The sequence below is a fragment of the Pezoporus occidentalis genome, unplaced genomic scaffold (genome assembly GCF_034315485.1).
Source record: "Pezoporus occidentalis ecotype Australia unplaced genomic scaffold, CSIRO_AGI_Poc_V1 ctg282, whole genome shotgun sequence".
Lineage (NCBI taxonomy): Eukaryota > Metazoa > Chordata > Aves > Psittaciformes > Psittacidae > Pezoporus > Pezoporus occidentalis.
Genome location: NW_026914741.1, coordinates 150,446 through 156,445, shown reverse-complemented (window position 1 = coordinate 156,445; position 6,000 = coordinate 150,446).

The window sequence follows — 6,000 nt, the reverse complement described above, 5'->3', positions numbered from 1 at the left end:
TCTCACATATTCATTTCATTACGCATTTGTTCCATCTGATGCTGACTATTTTTGTGAGGTGTTTGTATTAGGAGGTAGAGGAGATTATGCATTACTTTTATGAAAGGTATGTAGGATTTGCATACTCACCCTTACACTGTGAGCAGCAGGAATGATCTGGAGCATCCTTTTTTTGCCAAATAACTAAGAGCTGGGTGTGGTTGAATGGCATGTTGGGCTTGGCATGACCAGCCCACTGTCCATGTACAGATGGCATTCCTTCAGAAATGCAATGAAAAAGAACCCACTGAAGGAGGAGGCTGATCATGGAAAGCTGTCTTGAATTGAGCTTGGAGAAAGCCTAGCACCAATGCTAGGGGTGGGCTGGAGCCCTTCAAGCCACAAGCTGGAGATGCTGGGCTGCTGGCTGGAATAAGAGGGAGCTCCCACCTGAAGACCAGTGGGGCTGCAACTGATGGAAGCTCAGCTTCTTTCAGCATGTCAGCTACTGACTGCCACAGTGGCAGAAGACACTCATAGGCTGTGACTTACAGAATTATAGAACAGTTTGGGTTGGAAAGGACCTTAAGATCATCCAGTTCCAACCCCCTGCCATAGGCACAAACACCTTCCACTAGACCATGTTGCCCAGCCTATCCTTGAACACTGCCAGGGATGGAGCATTTACCACTTCTTTGGGCACCCTGTGCCAGCGCCTCAGCACCCTCACAGTAAAGAACTTCTTCTTTATATCTAACCTGAACTTCCCCTGTATAAGTTTGAACCCATCACATCTTGTCCTATTGCTACAGTCCCTGATGAAGAAAGAATCCCTATTTTCTTTGCTGCTGCATGGTTGAATTGACCTGCACGTGCAAAGTGATACATCTTACTCTGATATTTGCTCTGGAGACCAGTCTTAGAGTTTACTTGCAAGGCTTCCCCCAAACAACTCTCAGCAAATTGCTTCTTCTAATTTTGTACATCATGTTCCTTTTGGAAAGCAGTGACTGGTTGGCTCCTTCCCTAGAGAGCAGCTGAGTCCAATTATGGACTCAGGAGTGATAAAACCAAGGAGTGATAGCCATAACAAGGAGATGGTAAACTGCATCTCCAGAAGAAACTGCAAGGAGGAGCAGGGAGCAGGCATTGGGATGGTGGAGAAGGACTAATGGTCTCACACAGAGTTGAACATAAAGCCACAGAGCTGACTAAACCAAAGTCTGGAAGCAGGGACTCTTGCAAGGACACAATGCTGGCAAAAACTTTTATAAACTCCTTGGTTTTCTGTGCCAACTTTGCTACTTGGAGTTGCTTTTAGTTGAAAAGTGCTATGTTCTAGTTTATACCTGGGTTTGTCTTTGTGAGGTGCTGGGTCCATGCCAAGGGTTTGGCTGACTCAGGATCGCAACATGCCCTGGCAAGAAGTTGAAGCCTGGAGCCGAGGAATAAATAGGATGGTGCCTTGAGAAATCCCATATAGGCTACATCAGACTTACTTGGTGGATCGGTGACACAGGACAGTGACTGCTGTTTTAACCCCTGGCAGATGGCCATCTCTTACATCCTTGGGCTAAGATGGAAAGCGGCCAGGAAGTTGTCAAGTCTGGCCCTAACTTGCAGGCCAATTAATTCATTGGTCTTCAGGATACTGAATACAGCCTGTTCATTCACTGCTTCTTTCCAACATACCAGTTGGCTTACACAGGAGATTTTAGCGTTGACTCACTCCTGCATTTTCTTCTCTACCAAAGCAGTGATTGAGTTGTAAGTTGCTGGTCCCATTAGAGAAGCTGTGTTGTAATTCAGTGCTAAGCCCATCTCTTTCAAGGTGGTGCTCTCCCTCAGCTGAGTCCATTGTTTCTGCTTACCACCACCACATCTGTGCGCCCGCCCTGCTTTCAGCTAGGACAGAGTTAATTTTCTTTCTAGTAGCTGGTGCAGTGCTGTGTTCTGGCTTTAGTCTGAGAATAACACTGGTAATGCACCGATGGTTTAGTTGTTGCTCAGTAGCACTTACACCAATCAAAGACTTTTCAGTCTCATGCTCTGCTAGTGAGGAAGGGCACGGGAAGCCAAGAGGGAGCAGAGAGAGGATACCTGACCCAAACTAGCTGCAGGGGTATTCCATTCCCACAGCACGTCATGCTCAGTATAGAAACTGGGGGCAGGTGGCTGAGAGCTGCTGATTGCTGCTCAGGGATGGGATGGGTATTTGTAAGTGGGCAGTGAGCAATTGTACTGTGCATCACTTGTTTTTCTCTCTCACACCCTCCTTTTCATGACAATTGCCATTATTATTGTTATCGTTAGTAGTAGTGCTACTACTTCTATTATGTTTTACGTTATTTCAATTATTAAACCTTTCTTATCTCAACCCATGGCCTTTACCTTTTTTCTGTTCTCCTCCCTGTCCCAGTGGAGGTCAGCATGGGGAAGTGGGTGAGCAGCTATGTGGCACTTAATTGCTGGCTGGGTTTAAACCATGACAGTCGTTTTTGGCACCCAGCATAGCGCCTGAAGGCCTGAGATAATGACAAATTTGTTGTAAGTGGAGACCAGTGATGAGTGGCATTCCTCAGGGGCTGGTGTTGGGGCCGATTCTGTTCAACATCTTTGTGGGTGGCATGGACAGTAGTATTGGGGGCAACTCCAGCACATTTGCTGTTGGCACCAATCTGTGTGATGTGGTCCACACGCTGGAAGGAAGGGGTGGGATCCAGAGGGGTCTGGACAGGATGGAGAGATGGGACCATGCGAACCTCATGAAGTTCAACAAGGACACGTGTCCATCAGGGTCCTGCCCCTGGGTTGGGGCAATCTCCAGCAGAAACATAGGCTGGGGGAGACTGGATAGAGCAGCCCTGAGGAAAAGGACTTGGGGTGTTGGTCAGTGAGACGTTCCCCATGACTCGGCTTCAATGTGCACTTGAGCCCAGAACAACCCCCCACGCCCTCCACCCCCTGTGTGCCTGTAGGCTTTAACCTGCCAGAGGGGAGACTGAGATGAGCTCTTAGGCAGAAGCTCTTCCCTGTGAGGGCGCTGAGGCGCTGGCACAGGGTGCCCAGAGAAGCTGTGGCTGCCCCATCCCTGGCAGTGTTGGACACAGGGGCTTGGAGCAAGCTGCTCCAGTGGAAGGTGTCCCTGCCCGTGGCAGGGGTTGGAAATGGATCAGCTTTAAGGTCACTTCCAACCTAAACCAGTCCATAAGTCTATTATATTAGTTTAATACTTGCTGATCACAGTCTTGATTTATTTGCTCTCAGAGTTGTTGCACATGTTCTTGGAGTTGCATTATGTAGTACCTTACTTGCAGTACATGTTCCCTCTCATGGTGCTCATAATCGCTGGGGCCTGGGCTAAGCTATTTAGTTTGATTATTTTTCAATACTGGTTTATGATATGATAGAGTTGCTGGTTCTGACACTAACCTGGTACGTCTAACTCAGCATTACCATCACCTCTGTGTTTTGGGAGCCATCTGTTGGGAACTATTATAACTACACTTTTTACATTTTCTCAGAGACAATCTATGGAGGAAACATCTCTTTCTTCTCGGGAAACAACCTTCGGATGTTGAAACTAGCATGGTCCTATTGCTAGGAACCATCATGTTGCTGCATGTAGTTCAGATTTTGTTTAGGGTTAAGCAACTATTTGCAGCTACTCCAACTCCCATAACAGGCACTGTAGCTACTGCTACCCTGGTGAGAGGTACTACAACTACTCAGACTCTGGCAATGGGTGATGCAGGTGAGCCAGAGGACCAACCCATGTTGGTATCAGATGCCCGCATACACAAGAAGAAAAGGAGACTGAAGACAGCTCATTTAGTGGAGGAGAACAAAGCAGGGCCATCAAAAGAACAGGAGGAAGAGGAAGAACAGGAGGTAACAACTTGTTTCCAGTCTCTGAGCGAGCTGCAGGATATGTGAAAAGATTTCTGCCATCACCAATTTGATTTTGGATGAAAATAGACAATGAATTTAATTGTGTGATATGAATAGCTATTTAACACTGTCTATTACCTGTATTGTTATGACACTTCTATGATGCTGTGCCATCGACAAGGGACACAAGAAGCCAGGAAAGAGCAGAGACAGGACACCTGACCTGAACTAGCCAAAGGTGTATTCCATCCCACAGGACAGCATATTATTGTTATTGTTACTGTAACTGTTATATTTTAATTTATTCCAATTGTTAAACTGCTCTTATCTCAACCCAGGGTTTTACCTTTTCCCAATTTTCCTTTCCACCCCCCTGGGATGGAGCAGGGAGTGAGCGAGCCACTGTGTGGGACTTAGTGCCCAGGAAAGCACCCAGCAGTCAGCACCCATCTCTCACATCTGTATTGGTGACAAAGCTGTTAAACAGCCTGCGCTGCTGGGTGTCTCTACCTGCTCACCACTTACTTACTCTGCATCTTACTTTACAAAACAAACTCGACAGAGCATTTCAGCTCTTGCCTGTAGTTTGCATCAACAGCCCATTTTGGCAGGGCCACACCATTCCTTCCCAAGACCTGCTCATTTCTGCAGACAAGTGTTCCCATGCTGGCTATGGCCGTGTGTGCCAACTCTGGGGGGAGAGGATTGATTTTTCTGCCAGTTTTGCCATTAGAGCTGCCAGGGTTTTTTCCAAAGACTGGTTAAAAGTACAGTTTGGTTCCTTTGAAGTTGCTATTTGCGAGTGGCTTGGTGCAGCTAGCATTGTGCTAAGTAGCCTCAGAGGCAAGGAAAACCATTCCATTAAAAACTTTTAAATGCAATTAGCTCAACTCAGAAATCATCACTAATTTTCTTATTTTCAGGTGCAAGCCTGCTTCTGTCAACTATACCTTTCTCTAAGAGGTGCTTTAGAATTGCACGAAAGCCATAATATATTGGTGGTAGAGAAAATGTAGCTTTAGATTTGAGTACAGTACGATTCAAATCTCAGTCCAGCCGAGCACGTGACCAGATTCAGCTGTCCTCCAAAGCTTTCATGATCTTGGCAATGGCTCCTTCCATGTAGTAGTCTTGGCAGCTAGTTTTAAAAGCCTACAGTGAGCCTCTGAAGGTATCATAGGTTGTGGTTTTCTAATGTTGCCCCAGTCCTCCCAGGAATCTGTTTGGTAAAGATGCCTGTGTACCCATAGTGGGAGAAGATTTCAAGAGGGTGATAAAGATGACTTCACAGATATCTGTTGCCACAGGACTTGGCATTAAATAGGACAAGCCTTTGTTTTCTGTCCAAGACTTTAACAGAGGTTTTTATACACAGTTGGTTCTTGCCTGGCCAATTCTCTGGTTAACAGAGTTTGTAGTACCAACTTCTCCAGCAAGACATCCTGCAGGATTAGTGTGAGTAGTACATGTGGAGACTCCATGTTCCCAGCACAGCCTGGAGCACTCCTAACACATATAGTAATTCCTTGCTGAGGTCTATGTTGACATGGATATAACAAGGATTGTGTTTCTTAGCTGGGAAGCAGTTGAAAGGGAAGGGAAGCCATGTAGTTCTGGAGGAGCAAGGCCAGGAAAACCTCAGAATGCAAAAAAGAGTTGCTGAGTTGGAAGAAAATGGTTTCTCGGAGATGTGAATCAGCCCAGGGCCCTGCCTCATTGCTGGAGTACTCCGAGAGACTTCAGCTGAAGAAGATGAGAAAATCCTAGTCTTGCTGCAGGCAGGGATGACTCAAATGGAAAGGCATGGTGTGGCTCCATGGGTGGAGGAGGGTGCTCCCCTCCAAGAAGGCAGCAGAGGTATTTTTTGTTACTACTGTGAACTAGGCTGAGCTGCCTGTTGTTTTCATTGGATTGAAGCAGAAAGGTTGTTTTGAGACATTGAACGAGCAAGGCGGTGGCTGGGAGGCAGCACCAACCCAACAGGTATCTTCTGTTCCCCATCACTGGCCAAGCACACAGCCTCCATCAGGTCCCCACCTCCTCTCGTCCCTACAGCTCTTCTAAAACCTCCTGCTCCTCCCATTTAGCATTGTCAGCACTGGGATGAGCATCTCCTGGGCAGAGCTTTCA